This window comes from Oxyura jamaicensis, chromosome 2, assembly GCF_011077185.1.
Source record: "Oxyura jamaicensis isolate SHBP4307 breed ruddy duck chromosome 2, BPBGC_Ojam_1.0, whole genome shotgun sequence".
Taxonomy (NCBI): domain Eukaryota; kingdom Metazoa; phylum Chordata; class Aves; order Anseriformes; family Anatidae; genus Oxyura; species Oxyura jamaicensis.
Genome location: NC_048894.1, coordinates 98,539,810 through 98,560,872, shown reverse-complemented (window position 1 = coordinate 98,560,872; position 21,063 = coordinate 98,539,810). Strand labels below are relative to the sequence as shown.

Genomic DNA, 21,063 nt, shown 5'->3' with positions numbered 1-21,063 from the left:
ATTACCAGGTACATAACAGAATAACATCATGTATTCTGCAGAACAGTTTCAAAGATGAAAAGCCTACTCCTGGGTCCTTGTAGCTGTATATCATTAGATTCTGCTATACAGCGGTCATATTTCCACAGGTCCCAAATTGGAGTAATAGAAATTTCTCAAAAATGTGTCAAAACATTTTTTCTTAATGCTTTTTTGTGCATCTGTTTAGCCATCTTTCAAACAACTCTACCACATTCCACTGTACAAACAGAATTGATATGGAGCAGATCCTGCAACTCTTACTTGTTTGTATAATCCCTCAAACTATCAGTATAGAAACTAATGAGCTTCTAATAGAAAAAAAAAAAAATGCAGATTTACATAATAAGCACATGTAAACAATACAGGTTTAGCTATATAATATTTGTACTGAATTCTATACACACTTATCAAGACCTGAATCCTTACATATGACTTTATTTCATCCTAAAAATCTTCTGTGTTTTACATATCAATTATCCTGATACTTAATCTCCTCTAAAGACAGAGAAACTCACTGTGTTTCTGTGTTTAGTTTTACAGGAGAGAAATAGTCAATATAATTACCCCTTTTCCTGTTAGCAGTTATCACCATTCCATGTTGTGATAATATAGCCACAGAGCTCCTACCACAACAGTTGTGTGAAATTGCCTTTTGTTGATTAAGGAACGGACCAAATACAGTGCACATTCAGAGTCAATGCTTGCATATGTTTCACTAACATAATTAGTTTATTCCAGACTTTATTAAAAAAAAAAAAAAAAAAAAAAAAAACTAAAGTTTTGGATATTACTTTCACCAAGATATGAATCTTACAAAAATAAGTTTATATGCAGAAGGCTTAGATAAGCAAGCCTGTATAAAACCACTAGAAAGTGGTGTAGGAGAGAAGTATCAGTCTTTCCCAGAACACAGGAACAGAGTGGGATATTAATTTATTGGGGGTTTTCTGCCAATTGCAGACAAAATCTATAAAATTATCATGTCACTGCACAAAAATAAGTATGTATATGGAAAAGACTTCTTAAAAAATCTGAATTTTGTGTTCAGATATGACAATGCAAATGGTTGTGTAGTTTAGAGGTCACATCAAAAGAGCTTGGCTAAGCAACAATATTGCTCTAGCTTGACTTTTACTACCTTTTAACAGGGAAGAAGATGAGCAGAGTTTTTCATCTTCTACTAACTTACTATAGCAAGTACTTTCATTTTCCTGCTCTGCTATACCATTATGCTTAGAAGTTGCTCTCCATTGCTAACAATTTTTTAAAAACAAATAAACTAAAATATATTATAATTTTGAATTTCCCATACTACCAAACAATGTATTTCTAGAATATATGGTATAAAAAGATACAAATAATGCTGAAAAATTGTTCCTGAATTCCTGAACATTAAAATGAGATTTTAGGCAGTGTCCCTCTATTGTAAGACAACGTAGAAAATAAATCATGAAACCTTTTAAAATATTTTAAGCTTATGTCGTGTATTGCATGTTCGGCTTTCATTATTCATGGATTTTCAGAACTAGGAATCTACAGAGAAAATGCTTAAGTGGCAAACCAGTTTCTGTGGAAAGGGCTCTTTCCTTGGTATACAAGAGTAAGCTGTTATTCCCGGTAAGAGATAGCCCGATCTAACCTCCTAACAAGCAGAGCCAAGCCTTTTCCCTTCTCCTCTCACCCAGAAGTTAAAAATACTTTGATCTTAAAGCTGGGAAGACATTTACTTTGTTCCCTCACTCCCAACAGCATCTTCTCTCCTAGATTCCCCATGATATTCACATCCTTATGTGTTGCCCCTTAGATGCCATTGCCTGTTTTCTTCCTCTTTATCACCACAGTTCCCAGACTCTGACACCCCAATTTAATAGGAAACTTCTGAGGATGTGGGGAGGAAACCATGTGATATTCTGTCCCTGCTCTCACTATCACACAACCACTTATCTTGTGTGTCTGGCTGATGGGAACACTCCTGTGCAATTCCCAGATTTTCCTGCACTAATATCTCACCCATCAATAGGAAAAAGTAATTTCAAGCACAGGTTGCAGCATGAGTGAGGTCATTGTTTAATAGGTATATTTTTCTTCATTGTAGTGACATCGCCAAAGACCAAAATTTAAGGACTGCCAAATGCCTACTGATTTTGAGACTTTGTTTTCTTTCCTTTCACACTGACACATATTTGCATTTTTTTCACAGGTGGAAACACCAGTCTTTGTAATAGGCTTCTGTGGGTGATGGAAGGCAGTGTCTATTAACTCCACTGTAACAAAACAAAAAAAGTTTATATATGCATAGATCGATAAAAAACAGCTACACTGCAATTAGCAGAAAAAAATATAGATACTCCTTATGGCAGTAAAAACATTGCTTGCTTGGTCTTACACCTTAAATTGGAAGTAGAACTTCCACTTTTAGTGAGGTATTTGTTAGAGTTAACATCCAGTGAAACCACCCTGCTGAGAATATGGTTGAAGAAACACCATCTACTCAGCACCTTTCATCCTGTGAAAGGCCAACTATGTAATGCCATCAACAGAAACCAAAATGTAATGCCAAGACTAAAACACTCACCACTTTTGGACAATTCTCTTTGGATAGGAAGAGGATCAAGTGCTTAACTACACGTAGAAACTTTTCTGCTCTGCTTGAGTTAAAGAGTAATTCAGCAAAGAACAACCTAGCAAAACAGCAACATAACCCCCCCCCCCCAAAAAAAAAAAAGAAAAAAAAGAAAAAAAAAAGATATAAGGACTGATGCTTTATTTTCAGCCTGTTTTAAATAGGCTCTAAAATGCTCTGAAGTATTACAAATACTGTTTTCTTGGTTGAAAATGAAGTTTTCTGAACTTCTTACCATCTCATCACTTATTTCTATGAAAAAGAACTAAATGTTTCATATACCGTTGCTCAAAGACAGGTGCCTATTTCCATAGTTTAAATTGTGAAATTCAATAAAGAAATGGTCTAAATCATATGAAAAGTGGTTTGTTTGTTTCAATCTAGTAGCCTAGCAATTGGACAACAGTGTCTTCCCATCTCAGCCTTGAACTCTAAATATGAAGACCCAATTTGCAGAATCATTAAAAAATTACAACTGTTATGGAAGTAAAATTGAGGATCTCTAGGAGGAAAAAAAAAAAAAAAAAAAAAAAAAAAAGCTGCCCCATTATAGTAAATTATCAGATTGGCTCCCTCTCCCTGTAGAGTGAGCCTAACATATCACTCATCTTTAAAATTAATTAAGTTTGGAAAAGCAGAGGGGAGAAAAAAAAAAAAAAAAAAAAAAGATCCACAGTTCTTTCGTCATGACAACTCTTGAAATGTTTTGTATTTGTGCAGAAAAGATGGTCTCACACACTCATAAGATGACTTTTGACTCCTGCGTTACCAATACTATCAATACATAGCTCTTATCCAGTAGCAACAGCCCAAGAAGAAACCTGGTTTTAATTTTTCTCTTGGTATATTCCTGAAGATTTGTCAGAAGATTATGCCTTTTCCATATAACTTGCAATATATACAAGTAACACTATTTAAATTAAAAAAAAATAAAAAATAAAAATATTACCCTCCTGCAAACCCTTAAGACCAGTCTCTCTCAAAATTATGATAGATCTGTTAGGGTATTCTGAATCACTTCATTTAATGCAATCCCTGCTTTTGCATGCATATCGAGGCATGCTTCTCAGCCAGAGATGCAGTGGACAGTCATTTGCTACTGCTATGGCATGTTTCTTTGCGAAGTTATAGCAGAATAATCAGTATAGAACTGCTGCCTTTAAGATAGGAAAGTTATTGTATAGGAGCTCAGATTCCTAGCAAGTTGTCTAGAAGCATCTTGCTGGTTCAGCTGGAGTAAGCATCATCATCCTTCTAGAGGTGTATTAATTCAGAAAAATAATTGGCCAGAACATCCCATGAATTGTAACCCAAAATGACAAATAAAGCCCTGTTTAAAAAGCAGTGGACTTTATTTCACAACTAGTTAATATCTTACCAGACAGTAAATTCACACAAAGATTGTTCAAGTCATCTACTTGACTTCCTGCAACTATTACAACAATCATTGCAACAGAAAACAGTTCTGAAAAATAAATAAATAAAGAGAAAACACAAACACAGATGTGAGAATCTTATTAAAAAGCTACTGTAAATATATATATATATATATTCCAAGGTTTCCCTACAAAGCAGAATATCAATCTGTTTTTCTCAATCTGGAGCTAAAAAATCTGTTGCAGTCACACAGTCACTCTCTGTTTTACTACGTTTGGCATCACACCATTGGATTCTTTGGAGAACTGATTCTTTGGAGATCCCACTAAGGCACAGAATAGTACAAATTAAACACCAAGGATTTTATTGTTCAGTTTAATGAAAATCCTAAGTATTAAAAATATAAAATTTAAGCCTAATTATGCACTTGTGTGTGTCATGTATTAAATAATGCAGATGAAATTCTGGATATGGCCAAAAAAGCCATATCAGAGCTACTGGAGACAAGACTCTGGATAATGTATTTGTATCACACAGAAATAGTTTTAGCAACTCAGTTCCATGCAAACACATCCAGCTGAAAAAAAAGAAAAAAAAAAATACCATTGAAACTATGCCAGAAATTGACAGGGCTAAAGAGATAAGCAGAATTACGAGCTCTAATAGGAAGCCAATGAGGTAGGAAGGCTTTAATGTGTTCCATTTGTTCTGCTGCAGATGCTGAGCTACGTCTGCAAGTCAAGCAAACTGCAGAGGTGATAAGGTATATTCTCAAAATCTACCGATTAGTGATTTCATATTCAAAGGTAATGCTGCATGCCAGCTTGGCTCTGCATTATTTTTCTTATTAATGATATTGACAAGAAAAACTGCTCATAGCTGTGCAACTTCAGAGGCAGTTTTCTGAACTTTCGTTTTAGTGATGGTTTATGATCATGGACAATTCAAAGGATGCAGTTCATTATGGGAGAAGTCAGCCACTGCTAAAAATGGTAACAGCTCATGCCTGAGTACAAATACTAACTTAAAAAGGAACGAACTTCATGAAGAGCTTTGTAATCTGAACCCAAACATTGACTGATGGTGTCCATCTCACCGTTTTCAGTCTCTTCAGAGCTCAGCCTGTATGGCCTGGCACATGTGCATTACTGTATAATGACACTGGAAGTGGCTTTTCATAAAGATAGGGCTATGCAAGGATAGTGAAAAGAGGATTAATAGCAGCAAGGAATCAAGAGTCTTTTGAAGAACCAAATACGGAATGATTTATTTTTAAATAAAATCAGGCTCAGCCCTAGCCAAGTTTAAAAGCAAAAAGATAGTCCAAGGTAACAATGCTTTGAAAAATCTGAGTATCACCTTCACATCTCTATGTTATCTTTCTACATACAATTAATTAAATATTTACACAAAAGCTGTAAGAAATATTTTTGCTTTATAATTTAGTTCCAAAAAGTTTTTAAAAGGCTTGTAGAGAAAAATCCTGTAACACACAAATTTAATGCTACACTATTAAACAAAACAGGCCACAGACTCCTCTTGCCTTAGGAACCAAGCAGCACATCACAGCACAACTCAGTTCACACCCACATGTCTGCAGTGACTTCCTCTGCTCAAAATATCCCCGATAGCCACATCCCAGCTTCCCACTGGGAACAAATCCCTCATGGTCCTGAGAGAACCATGCCCAGCCAACAGCTGGGAGAGGGCTCATCAGCAGCAACCAAAGCACATGTTGCTGAACAGTGTAAATGCCAGTACTCACAGGCTGTGTCTTGGACTCTTCTTTATTAGCAAAGGCATAAAGATTCTTTGCATCATTCAGTATTAATGCAAGACTCAGAATAATACTAATGTGTCCCAATCACTCACAATCAATGCAATGAGTCTAGAATAACGTCCATTACCATTATCTATCTATTTTCTTGAAAATACTTGATGTTTAAAAAGAAAGTTACACTTTACTAGTTCTATTGAATGTTCTTTTGGCACAGCAAACATCCAGATAATGATATTTTAGTTTTATGTACTTGTTTCACGGAGGGTCTTTTAATCTTTTTCAGGATTTAAGCAGTCATTCTACCTTATCCTCTCCAGTTTGATTTTTTTAATCCTTGATTAGCATGGAATAATCTCTCCATGAGTTAAAATAAATTAAATCAAAATGAAGAGTTTCTTCAGTGGGAGAGATTTTAGTAGTGTTGAGAGAACTCAGACAATTGGCATTGCATTACTCCCTGGCAGTCTCTTGCACTAAGCCTACAATGCTGCCATAGGCAAAGTGTTCACATATTTCTGGGATTAACTGGAGGTGGGAGAGAAAGGGACAAGGAGAGGAACAGCAAACCAGAACATGCCAAATTCTTTGTAACAGAAAAAAAATAAAAAAATAAAAAATAAAAAAATAAAATCGGTCAACAACATGCTATTGCTATCCTTTTTTCAGATGACTTCACTGTGGTATTGCTGAGTGTTCCCATCTAAAACTGAAAAGTAAAATAACATTAAACCAGTGGTGGACAAGCTAATTTTATTTTATTTTTTTTTCCTCCATGAAGAGTAGCCATTTGAAAATACTAAGCAGCACTGACAGCATTAATTTTTAGCGTGTCACAATAAGGTCAATATGTCACTAAATTTACAATTCTTAAGGTAATAGATGAGATATGTTGAAGCAGCTTTTGGTTCATTCGGTATTAGCCTCATTATAGCTTTAGCTGGCACATGGGATCAATATTTCTGAACATTACATTATTCCCAAATAGTCAGAAGGACATATTGTTTATTTGGCTGCCTAGTGCTTTCTGACACAGGAGCCTATCAATTATATTATGGTATGAAAACCATTGCCAACTAAAAGGACTCCTAAGAGCTCCTGTGGTGTGGTTGCTTCAGAGTTGATTATTCAAGAGCAATCAAAATATTAAACCTAGCAAATAATATTTAATGTGGGGCTGGTTACTGTTGCAATCTTTTTTTCAGCTTTGCAAGTCTACTTGCCATTGACTTTAAATATTTATTTTTATGAGGTATTGCAGGATTCCCTAGAATCTACTTGATTTCTGTTGCCAACAGTTAAAGCCTTTGGCAGAAATTATCCATTTAAGCAAATACAGCAGCTAGGCAGGAGATGGAATTACATTACTTTCTTACAGCTAGTTATGTTCTTGCCCAGTGTGTCCATTATTGTCCAGAAGCTTTTATAAGCACCATTACCCTAGACCCTTTAGAAACTGTCTGCATTGCAAGGTTAAATCTCTCAGCTGCACTAAATCTCATTTCAAACAACCTCATTGTTATTACATATGCATCAGTATTACAGACACTCATTGTGCATCTATAGTTAAAGCTGAGTTGTGGTTCCATAACAAATATCAGCAGCAGCAATTTGATTTGCATTCAGAAATGTCTCCCTTCATCTCTGCATTTAGGTTTGTAATAGCCTTTTTTTTTCCTTCTTAATGAATCATTTTAAACAAAAAACAACTTTCCTGAGTTTAGAATTTATTTCAACTGTAGTACAAGAACCTGAAGAAGCCAATAGATGCCACAAGAATTTCATGCATAAAGAATCATAGAACCATCTAAGTTGGAAAAGAGTTTCAAGGTCATCATGTTCAACTATCAGCCTTACCTACAGAGTCCCATTACCAAATCATGCCCCTTAGTGCCACATCCACGCTTCTCTTAAATACTCCCAGGGATGTGGACTCCACCACTTCCCTTGGCAATCCATTCCAATAATACCCAATCTAAACCTGCCCTGGCACAACTTGAGACCATTTCCTTGTGTCCTATCACTTGTCACCTGAGAAAAGAAACTGACAGCCTCCTCATGGCGACTTCCTATCAATTAGTTTTAGAGAGCAATGAGGTCTCCCCTCAGCCTCCTTTTCTCAAGACTGAACCACCCCAATTCCCTCACCCACTCCTCTAACTTCTGTTGTTTATACACACACACACAGATCACACACATCTTTGCATTTTCTATTTTGAAAATGGAACAGAGAAGATTCAAGTATATCTTAGCAGCTGAATGATTCTGTTACTACTAAACTGACTGCAGTATTAAACCTTGCTAGGTTGGCACTACTGAACTGCTGTTCAGGGAAACCTCTTGGGAGCAACAACCATCCTGTGGGATAGCAAAGATAAATGACCTTTAAAGGTTAAATAATAACATACTCCAGTGTAGCTGTATTCCTTGCTGGTACAAAGCAAACTTCTGTTCATATCAAACTTCCCATGAATAGCTGTAAACGGATGTTTTCTGAATGAAGAATTCCTATTTTTGAGCTATGGAGTGTTACCATAGCCACAGTGGAGACCTTGGCTACAAAGCCCCCCCCCCGTGTGTCAACTCCCAAAATGGACAAAGTCTTTCCATTTATAAATCAAGTCTACAAACAAGAAATCTACCTCTTCTTTTGGTCCACAATCACCTCTCTCTCTCTGCACAAGCAAAGATTTTCATCAGGTTAGGCAAAATCCCTAGGAGCTTTTGTTCTGTCTGCAGCTACCCCATCAGGGATGGAAGGGCTCACTGCTTTCCTTACAAAGGGTGTTAAACATGAAGATGAGTAGCATAGTCAGGATGAAAGGAAGAACAGACAGAATGTTTATCACAGAGGTATCATGACATAGCGTGCACGGATAGTCCTGAGACATGGCAAACATTTAGACAACCAGGAAAATGCAAAGTGTACACAGACAGCACATAAAAATCCAAGGCATCTTTGTCAGGTACAATCTGACAGATAACTGAGATGACAGAGCCATGAAGATAGAATCAAAGAGATTTTTTTTTTTAAAGAGAAACTATTCAGAACAAAAGTGAAGAAATTCTTCTCTTGCTACAGTGAAAACCAATAATTACACAAGGAATGCCAGCATAGGGGAAGAAGAATCAAATAATTTGTTCCCGTGAATCAATGTGGTTAGTTTGACTTCAGCAACAAAATGAACTTTAAATACAAAGATAAAAAGACTTTTGCACACACTGCAACAGTCTGGCGTAGTTGTCTGCTGAGTAATGTGTATAGATGAAGTATGAGAGAATGTTTCCACTACTTCAAAATGAAGTCTTTCTACGGAAATCTCTCACTTAAATCAGACTGGAAGTTTCAAGGCTTGCCTTAATAAAGGATTCTGGTGCAAGTGTGAAAAGTTGAAAAACACCTGTTGCATTTAAATAGAGAGAACAAGTCTGCATTTAAATGCATTATTGGGCATTCAAAAACTAACAAGCAAACAGACAAAAAACATACTACACTTCCCGCCCCCCCGCCCCCCCCCCACCTTTTGGACTTTATCTATTATAAAGTTTCAGGTATTCTATTAAATTAGAAGGGACTAGAAATAGGCCCTGGAAAACACCTAGGTCACTCTCCTGCCCTGAAGCAGAATCAATTATCCCTAAAGAGAGAATTTGTCTTGAATATTTTTCTTAAAGTTTTTCAGAAACCAAACTGCACACGAGCTATCATGTATACCACTGTTTTGCCATCCCCTCCCCCCCCCCTTTTTTTTTGTCTCCTGTGTACCAGGAATCATCCTAGCTATCCCTTTGACATTCCAGGATGGGCGTGTGCATCTTCTCCCGTCTTTGAACGAGACCCCAAATTGGGTATCAACATTTTTAATCATTTTTAATGCAACTCCAACAGTTTGGTACACCTTGCTCTTGTTTTCAGAGTCCATGACCAGTGACAAGTCTTTCCAAACCAAAATACACTTTAAACACAGAAACAAAGCATGATTTCAAGAAAAATAAAATAAAATAAAATATTTAGATTTAGAGATTTAGAAGATCTGAAAATGATCATAGTACTTCTAACAACATCTTCTTTTAAAATGCTGCTAATGAGATCTTTATGTTAAGGTTGAAGTGAGATGCAGTCCTTGGGAGCTACTGGGGCAGCTTGCAGCTGGGCTGGAGGCAAGTAGGTAGAAAGCACAGAATTAATGAACCAGGAATATGGTCTCATCTGCTTTCAATAGCTTTAGTAGCTGGTGTCTTCTGTAATTATTTTCCATTCTTGTTAGTTTTTCAATAGATTTAAATCAATACCTAAGTCAATATTATCCTTATAGCTGATATTAAATCTTATACAGTCAGAGTAATTTCCCTTATTTAAGAACGTTACTTGATTATGATAGGCCTGCTTCAATTCTGCAACATCATTACCAAGAGGAACAGCAATAACAAAGGTCTACAAACCTTAAAACAAAACAAAACAAAAACAAACAAACAAAAACACTGAAGTGTTTAATTCACTCCTCCATTTTCCAGCCTCTAAGGTTGTACATAATACACACAGTGCTGAGCGGTTTTCCAAATGGTGGACTGCCGGTAAAAGAGACTCTCATCATCAGAAAGAAGTAGTTACTAAATTAATTGCTGATTCAATTTACTTCTGTATTTCCCATTCCTGGTATTTTTTTTTTTAGAAAACAGGATGTGAACATCCTGCACATCACCATCTCAATTCAACCTAAGATTTAAAAAAAGGTAGTCTACACCAAGATCAAACTATACTTTAGCAGTCAGACTTGTTCTTCTTTCTAGAGCTACTCTTCTCATCTACCCTCCTTATATCTCTCCATCCTTCTCTACCAGCTTACTGAAATGCATATAACCTCCCAAGGATAATGGCTCTGTTCCACATCAAACACAATATTGCTTCTGCCAGTGGTTGTCATGAAGAGAAGCTGGCCTGTTCAGCCTTGCAATATTATCAAGATTTAACAGACTACGTACATACTCTATTCCTCCTACCTCTGCCAAGATTATTTAAAAAAAATAATTGCACTTTACTTCCCTGTCAAAGAAAAATTGGTAGACACTTGCAAGACGAGGCTTTTTTCTTGTCTCCCTTCCTTTACTACAGATCACAAGTGTCTCCCTCCTGGAGTTACATGGGTTTAAAATCCATGTTAACGACATATATACATGGTAGGTTATGATGAGGCAAACGACTGTTACTGGTAGGTTTTTCAGCCTTTTTTCACAACTTCATTCTGCTTCTCCTTGTTTTTATTTTACTTGTCCCAAGCCAAGGGAGGGAAACAACATTTTCTGAAGTCTCCCCAGCTGCCCACTTCTATGATTCTACAGAGGCAATTATGCTCTTGGGAAGTGGTCCAAAGCCACTTATAAAGCAAATAATCTCTAGCAATTCTATGGGTTTTATTACAGTACATCATTTTACAAAACAGAATGGTCTTGACTAACTTACTATGTACTTGACTGAAGCAGTAAAAATAGATTGGACATAGTATTGTTACTGATAATTCCTCACTATAACAATAATATTTATGCTAAGATATTGAAAGCCATTTCATTTCGGTATGAAAACAATGCAATAACTTCCATGAATAGGCACGAACATGCCCCTTTCTCACTCCTTCTTGAACATCCATAAGTACCATTTCACACAACAATTTTTAGAAGGTAGACATTTACTCCACCAAATTCCATTGTTAAGCTTACATTAGTTTCAAACCCTCATGGAAGTTAGGATCACTCAAAAAGCACTAGATGAGGGAACCTAAACGCTGTATCAGAAAAGGGACAAAACCACAGTTTAAGTTTAAACAACTCAGCCCAACCAATATGAGACGGCCAACCATCCTGCATTTATGTGACTGATTTATCAGGGAATTATCATGCTACTTTCCACACTGCAGTATTTTTATCCACTTGTTCCGGTCCTTTACAGCCTACTGATAAGAAGGCATCCAAAAAATTCCTTCCCAGAATCTGTTAAGACATCATCTGTTTACTTATAGGATGTAATTAACCAGTCTGAGAGGTCTAACCTTTCCTCCTTTCAAAACTGGAGTGAAGAGAACTGAGCAATGACACACCACAAACCCTTCCCCATCACTTCCCCAATGTGCACAAAGTCCATTTGAAAATTCCAGTCTTCCAGTACCTGTCTGCCATTATCTACAAAAGACAGAAGTAAAACATTGTAATGAAGTTCATAATCTTAAACTATTTTTCCATCTCTTTGTTTTTCAGAAATCTTATTTGACTTTTACCCCACCTCTAGCTCAACAAGACTAAAAACAAAACAGCAATACAACTGTGAAAAAATTTCTTCTGAACACCAAAACATAATCCATACCAGCTCATGACACATACACCAGGTCATACTCAATGCATACTCAACTGCATACTCATAACAGAAGTCACCATCTGTAGCACTAGAGAGAGAACAGATGGATGCATTAAGATACTTCTGCAGCATAGAGGGAAAAAAAAAAAAAAAAAAAGTAAATTATTCAGGGAGAAAAGCCATAAGCTACTGCATTCCCCTAGATGCCTACTGAGTTGTTTCTCAGCATGGGCTCTGTTTTTCTACTGGGATTAGCTGGATTCTTCTGTACAGTCAAGAGTAGTCACAACAACATCTTAAAATGAAAGGACCTTTTGCAAGCACATGCTTCTCCCTCCTGCCACATCTCTTGCAATCAAAACCATGTTTGCCTACCAGCTGAGATGCAGAGAACATTTTGAAGTCAGTTGCAAAAGAAACCTTGGCTGTATATAGGGTAATAGAGATGAGATTGGATGAAACAGCATAATCCATGTCATTTACTGCTAGAAATGAGGCATCTTTAGAGATGGCAATCCTTCACTTAATATCAAGGTTTTCCTCTACATCTCATGTGACATTTGAGGAGTTTTTAACACTCTTATGATATATAACAAGTTATATGTTGTGCATTTTAACAAATGCCGCAAGACAAATAAAGCTTCCTATATAGTGGAAAAACTGTAACCTTTAATTAAGACATCTGCCTTTAGAGTACAGAAACACCAGTGAGGAATCAATGCAATGGACAGCATCTGTTTTCTTTCTCAGCTTGAAACTACTATTCCCTCAAAATGGGACCGACAAGCTCACAAAGACTCCTCTGGAAGGAGGAGCAGATTACTTCTGCTCTAGAGAGTACACTGAAGGATAACAGCTTTTTAGATCAGAATAAGGCATGCAGAGTTTTTGGCAGAAAATGAGATCGAGTGGGGAAAAAGCCCTCTACACAGTAAAGAGATTCAGATGTTTTTGAGAGGAACAGGAAAGAAACACACCACAAGGCCTTCTTGGTGGACTACACACAAGAAGGGCACACAGACTTGCTGCAACACGAAAGACATTAAATCTCACAGGTAGGTCCAGACAGAGGAGATGGGAGAGAATGAAAGTTATATGACAAACCTGTTTGCTTTTCTTACCTACTCTTTATAAGGATATAAGTTTTATAAGTTTTTATAAGTTATCCTCTTAATAAAACCTTTTCTGAAAATATTTTTTAGAATTATACAGTTCAGGTTGAAAAGGCCACAGGAGACCCCTTGTTCAGTCTCCTGCTCAAAGCAGGCTTAACACTGAATTCAAACCAGGCTGTTGAAGGGTATTGTCCTTTGAGTGTTCTTTGAGACTCACTGTAATGAAAAATAGACTCGCCTCAGATCAATGGCTAAGTATGGATTCTCAGTCAGTGGAAAAAAAAATATTAAGCATAAAATTCAGGGGAAATTCAGTAGTTATTTTCCTGTAAAGGTAATAAATACCATTAATAGGTAAGGTTTCTTTATTTTGGAATAGGAATTTTTTTCTCATCTCACTACATAACTTTTTTTTTTATATATCACATATGACCTATCATATCTGTGATGCATAACTTAACACTAAAAGTCCTCCTGTTTTCTGTCTAAGAGCTGTCCATTTTACCATGATTCTTACCAACCAGGTAAGTGGTTTCTACCGTTCCACTATAACTTTACAGATGCAACAATATACTTTATGACTGCCTTTTTTTTTTTTTAATTAAACAGAAACTTGTTGGAACACACAACTTTGGCCAGAACTGCCAGATTCATTCTTTCAACACTAAGAGCAAGCTTTTGGAAAGGTTAGAAGAAACTGGTCAAGGGGCTTTCAGATTAAAGGCAATTTAAAAACTTCTCTGATTTAAAATGTTTTGAAAGATGTTCCTTTTTACCTGTACCTAGAAATCTAGTGTACCTAGAAATCAAATGCTCATCAAATGCTTGAATGGATCTTCAAAGTATTTTAAGATAAAGGTCATTATGCATTCCTCAATATACAATACCAATCAGCGCTGCACATTAGAAAAGGGAAAGATCGCTAAGTAAGTTGTGGGGACAAGTTTTCCAGGCATGTGCTCTATGCTACCATCACATTCACCAATATTATCTATATTAACAAATAGCATTTATCAGATCTTGTTTGCTTTTAGTCATTACGTGGTATGAATCAAAAAAATATGGAGTAAAAGAAATACATAGAAGCAGTCTTCACTCTCATTCTTCTGTCAACAGTGACAGCTAACCAGGTGCAAAAAAAACTCCTTGAAGATTATTGCATCTGCATGTCCCAGACTCACAGCGGGAGTATTTGTTAAGTTGATTACCTTTCAAAACAATGACTTCAGACAACTGGTCTGTCACATCACTTGCATTAGACAGGCAAATAACAGAGCTGCCAAATAAGCCCCTGTGGGACCAGGTTCAAGCTTAAAGTTTTCTTAGTTTCTAAACAGGGTTCCTAAAATAAATAAATAAATACACTCTTTAGTTTTTCAGCAATACATTTTGATTAGTTTATGAACCAACATGAGTACTCAGAACTACAGAGAGAAATTTTGTTGTCTTATTTTCTCGTGTAGTAATTCACTGAATAAATGCTCTTTCTCCTCGTTGAAGTGTTCATGGAGTAAGATGAAACACATGGTAAGGGTCACAAAATTTATTTGTTGGTGAGCAAAATAAAATAGCGTTCTTATAAATTCAAGAATGTCCTGGACATTTCTGAAGAGATCAGGCAGGTTTTACAGATTTGCTAATTGTTTCCATGAGGGCTTCAGTTCTGGTTTCCACAGCCTTATGTTCCTTTTCATTGCCAGGAAGTCTATTATGTTGATTTCTAGATAAGCTCCATTTTTTCCTGTCACACATCTTAAGGACTGAAGAAGCAGAACAGCTGGGCTATCAATGGAACACTAAGTAGAGCAGTGGGAAGATAAATGGAGGAGCAGCAGCCAGCAAACAACCAAAAACTGATGAAAAATCCTGGTGAATCACTTCTTTCTTAACTAAGCACTAACCTGCATGATGGTGAACTGCCAAAGTACTTATTTATTAGAATATACATGAGATACTGGATCTAGGAGCTAAAGAAGACAAAACAGGCTCTTTAGATTTCTTAAAAAGACATACTGTCCAGACCAAGGGTATCAATAAAATTTGGCTGTGCTTTAGAGTTTACTGCAGGATGGTCAGGAACCAGGAAAAACAAATCACCACCCACCTCCGTATTTCATAGTCTCTATCATAATATGCAAAGTGCCCCCTATTTCTCTTTTCCCAAGATACAAGCTAAGGATTATTCAAGGGACAAAAACCTCACCAAACAGCAGAGCGAAAACATAACTTGCAATAACAAGTTGCAGCATTCATTGCATATACATTTGTAGTAACTTTTAACAGAAACATCAAAGGTGTTATAACTAAGTAGTTTTAGGTAAAATATTGTTCTTCCTCATTTAACTGTAACAATAGATTTTAGCTTTTTGATATTGTCGGAATGTTTGAAAATGATAGGTAGGTTTGTTCTATCTTTTACCATTTCCTCTGGACATTACACTAAAGTTGAGGGTTTTAAAAATAAACCCAAGGTTTATGTCTAAAACCTTTAAGCTCCTGTATAGAAATGCTACTGTATTCTTTTTACACATTGTAACATGCTGTAGCCTCTTTAGACTGCACCAGCAGAGGTTACTGCTACCCATCTGATGGATACCTTTCTTCCTCCTCCTGTTCCACTTTCAGAGAGAAAAATACATCTGAAGTTTTCCAGGTGCTGCTTTTGTTACCTTTTGCTTTACCTTTAAGTGTGCAGTGAATAGCATTGCTTCTAGAAGAATGCAATGCAATGCTTAACTAACAAATCATACTTCAGTGCAAGACTATGCAGGATAACACATGTATATATAGAAGGTTTTAATTTAAGAGACATTCCACTCGCACACTAGTTTTCTCATAGCCAAATACTCATCAGATCCCAGTAGTCCATGCAGGATGGCTTGTAGTGAGTGACATGAGGTTTCATAGAACAACAGCTACTGAATTCTTACTGGGTCCTTCATGGACTGGCAACCTGGTGGGTTTTGGATGCAACTTTTATACAGCTTATGACTTCATAGTGACTGAGAACTTTTGCCTCATAATCCTGTGCCACTTCTGAGTCACTGAGCCATATACTGCTAATATCTTCACCCTTTTTGCTCCCTCTGCTAGCTCTGGCCTGCCCTTTGTTTTAGGCTGTCTTGTATGTCCCTAGGTTGAATGTTACTGAAAAACTGCATGCAGATGTACTGTGATTTTATAAAAATACTGAACTAAATCCCATCAATACATATTACTCATACATGTTATATATCCCTTCTGCCACTGTTTCTTCTGGTGCTTTCACACTCAAACATCCGCATTCATACTTCCTTTATACCAACAGTAACATTTCTGTTGGATACTTCTACAACCTCTTCACCCAAACCTTGGTCTAATCACACCATGTAATGCTTCAATCATATCTCTACTAAGAATCAATGTCATTCTTTCCAGACTGGAGTCCTGAAACAAAGAATTAAAAGTGTCTATCATATATAGAAGCAAATATGAAATGTCCAGAGACTCAGAATGATGCTAGACCTAGCTATAGCTCTTAACAAAATCACCTCTTTTGAGACCATGATTTTATATATGCAAACAAAGGTTATGGTAAATATAATCACCTGGCCATGTGATGACCCTAATACCTTGATTATCACTAGGTAAGCCTTTTTATCTTTTAAATCACAAGTAAATCACACTCAGGTGTCGTCAAGGTTATAAGACAATCAAAGGGAAATAAATGTTTGACAAGAGTTTTCAGTTTTATTTGAATTTTGTGTGGCTTACTGTTTTTCAGTAGCTTAAGAAAAAAAAAAAAATCACAAAAAAATCACCAAATAGGTGCAAAACATTCTCTAGTGCCTCACTATGACACTGTGACAGTGATAAATTTGAAGACAGCTTTGCTGCCCCAACCACCCGCAATCCTGTATATATTCAAAAAAATAATTTGCCCCTTGTTTGGACCAGTGAGAGATCATATCATGCATAAACATTCTAAGATAATACATTGGCCTACAAAGCTAATATAATCGCCCGAGTCAAGTAGTAATGCACAGTGTGTTTTGTATGCTTTAATTTTCAAATGAGGGTTAAATAATTGCAGAATATTATGGTAACTTTACTCAAGTAATTTTCACATGCACGTTCAAAGGACAACACAAAATGACCTCAGACTTAGTTTCTAAGCAGCTCATTATTTTAAAAGAAATAAACAAAAAAAACTTCTACAGCCACTAAATAATCCTACAGCCAACCTGGCATTCCTCAAAGTCTGAAGTTTGAGGCCATAGTACAACCTCTTTATTGACAACCTCAGCGACAGGACAGAAAGCACTCTCAGCAAGTTTGTGAATAATACTAAATAGAGGCCAGCAGTCAACGTACTGAAAGGCAGGACTTACCTTTCAGCGACCATGAACATCCTGCACGTTTAAAAAAAAAAAAAAAAAAAAAAAAAAAAAAAAAAAGTTCTACGTGTTTTGTGTAGCAAATGTGATGTTAAAGAAAATTCATAAAGTTCAACAAAGGCAATGCCAAATCATGCATCTGGAAGCAACAGAACAGGCTGGGGATGTCTGACTGGGCAGGATCTTTGACGAAAAGGACCTACATGTCTTGGTGGACAAGAAGTTGAGCACAAGTCTAAACCATGGCTTTGCAGCAAAGAGGACTAACCGCATACTGAACGGCCTTAGGAAGAATATAGCCAGCAGGTCAAGGGAATTACTCTCAGTTCAGCAATTGTGAGACAGCATCTGGAGCACCATGTCCACTTTTGGCCTTCCCAGTCACGAAAGACATAGGCATACTATAGCAGGTCCAGCAGAGGACTATCGACATGATTAGGAGTCTGGACCATAGTGTTTTTGAGAAGGATCTGAGAGAGCTGAGTTAGTTCAGACTGAAAAAGGATTGCTAGAGGTGTGGGGTGAGGTAGAAAGTAGAGCAGAAGATGGATGGAACCAGTCTCCCCTCAGACATGCACAGTGGCAGAATTAGAGTCAATACATATAAGGTGCAACATGGAAAATTTCAGTTAAGTAAAAAGAAAAAACTAACAACCCACATACACACTTTGTTCATTCCAACATAAATGATCCTATGAATACAAAAGAACTCTGTGCAATCATATCATCCCCTGTAGTCCTACTCATCTGAATATAATCTGGCATAAGAATACAGGCAGAAAGCTTTTTTTGATTTGATATTAATTTGATTTTTAAAAACATTACCCAATTTCTGTCAAACACATTTGGATTCATAGCCATACTACTTTTGCAGTAGCTTAGTTCTTCGAATGCCTTCATTTCAAGAATCTGAAGCATGTATTCTCTCTCACCAAAGGGCTCCTTTAAACCACAACACAAACATGGCAGAATCTATTAACCTATTATTGAGAACCTGTTTGGTGACATTTTTGATGTTGATTAGTTTTCTCTTCTGTTTTAAGCAATTAGAGCCCGCTTCAAACATCTGAAATTCATCTAAATCACAAAGTCGCGATAGTTGCATACTACTCTTTTAATAAGCCACTGTTATGAAAAAGTAGCAACAATTAGACCCAGTAAATATCTTTAAGAAGTGCTTTCACTCATAGATAAAAGTCTAACTACAATATGTTTCCATACCCACTTTCTTAACAACACGAATTTGTTAATTGAGGAGCTGTATTTAGCAAGCATATCTAGCTTCTCAGTATTCATATGCATAGGTATGCCTATACACAACAGAAATTTTCTATATGTGTTCCTTAATCCAGTTCTCCTAAATGCCTATCTAAAGCTTGAGGGCCTTTAAAAACACCAGAAAATACCATGCTGAGAATACAACCAACGCTGACAAGAGCAAATGTAAACAAAACATGATGTACCATCAATAACAGTCAACGTACTCTTACTATTGCCCATATCATGCTCGTCCTATACAGCAATATCTATTCTTCATTAAATACCTATGCTATTTAATATTTAATAGGTTGTGAAAAGTTTTACGTGAATAACAACCTAAAACTGTATGAGAATTGTATTTCTAAAGCCTTTTAAATGTTCAGGCCAAGAAGAGAAGTTAAAATACTTTAAGTTAAAGTCTTAAGAATTTTAAAAAGCAGTAAATTAAATGCCTACTTGTAACTAAAATTCACTGAAGTTGAGAACCTCCTTCCCACCCTTTGGAAAACCAAATTTTTAGGCCCCTACACAGGCACTCAGTTTCCAGAACTCAGTGACAAAGTCAGGCTTCCTGGAAGTGAAAACAACTACAGTCTACTTTCAAAATTGACTTTAAGTTAAAAAATAAAAAATTACAAAACCAAAGTCCAAATCAGAATTCTTTCTAATTTTAGGACTAACCCAAATGCCACTTCCATTATGCTGCACGTAAGTATCTGGCTCAGATTTACAGAACGGTGGAAAAGTCTATCTGAAAACATGCCAAGACCAAATATAGTCTTAAAAAATCTTTAATAATTTTCAAATTTAGGTCTATGCCTTTTGCCTATATATTTTAACACATCTAAAATCTCTATAAAAAATAAATCAAAAATTAAACAAACAAACAAAAACCCCACAAATACCCAGTTTCTTCTCCCCCTCCCCCCCCAAATGTTTTATTTGTTGGTTTGTCTGATTTATGGGAGATTTTTTAGCTGCTGTTACTGTGTTCTGACTCTTAGGCTCTATAAAGGGCTGACATCCAACTCTCTCAGCAAAGGTCACTCTGAAGCAGGGATTGGGAAATATTAGAGAGCTTACAAGGAGGAAGAGATAATGACAAAATCCAGCATTTTAAGCCCCCTGCCATACCCCTCCCACAAGATCCTCAATGCTATGAGGGTGTTTTGTTGTGTTTTTTGTTGTTGTTGTTGTTGTTGTTTTTTTTAACCATTTGTTTTTCAATCATTAAAATATTTTATATAATTTATAAAATAAATTATATATTTTGCCTACAACTCTTCATAGCCGGGTTCAGCCTTCTGGATTTCAGCTAACAAATACAAAACAGATAAAAATAATAATAATAATAATAATAAAAAATCAAACCTCAGCCTGTAAAATAATTTCTACATAAGCCACTTGGTTTACAAATATCTTTTATTCTCAGAATGCAAAATCACAGGTCAATAGCAACTTACCATGTTTTAACTTTTAGCATCCCAACACATCTAACATCCAAAGGAGAATCATATGTGCCTACTAGATATATGTCTAGATCGGTAGTTAAAACAACTTCTCTCCATGCATTTCAACAAGTATGCTTAATGGCTTTGAAACAGGAGCAAAAGTGAAGTAAAAGCAACTGAAGATGCAAAAGCCAAATTCCAAATGATAAACCTTCAGAATTCAAAGTGCTACAAAACAAGCTGCAGCAGCATTTGATAAGCTACTTGTCTGAGTCAACAGATCATTTATTTTGGAAAATATTCAGGTCATGTGCAGGTAATTTGACATGCTTCCCAACGATAACGTATTAGTTCTCTGAAGTCTCTATAGTTATTATACTAGTGACATATTTATTTTTTTTTAATTACTGCATATGGCTAGCTATACAGGGTATTAAAGAGTTCCAGTCAACAAAATTGCCTTTGGGGGATTTTAAAAGGAAGAAATTGCTAGCTCATTTTGGTGAAGATAATAACAATAAGCAGTAACATAGAGTGCAGTGCTGAAACCTCCAGAATTCCAGATGGGAGTCTGTCTGCACTGTAAACCAAAAAAAAAAAAAAAAATCCCTGGTGTGTCAGGATGGGTCAGAGGGCAAGTCTGTATTCCATATCCAGCTACTGGCAGGAAAACATGTTTTTAGAAATGCAGAGTGTAAAAGAGCTATGGGTTAGGCT

General features: G+C 36.3%; 1 long non-coding RNA gene across 1 annotated transcript in view; it reads right to left on the bottom strand.

Annotated features, from left to right (window-relative positions):
- The window catches only part of LOC118162878, a 78,221-nt gene that overhangs the window by 32,999 nt on the left and 24,159 nt on the right, over positions 1-21,063 (bottom strand). The gene's annotated exons all lie outside the window — the stretch shown is intronic.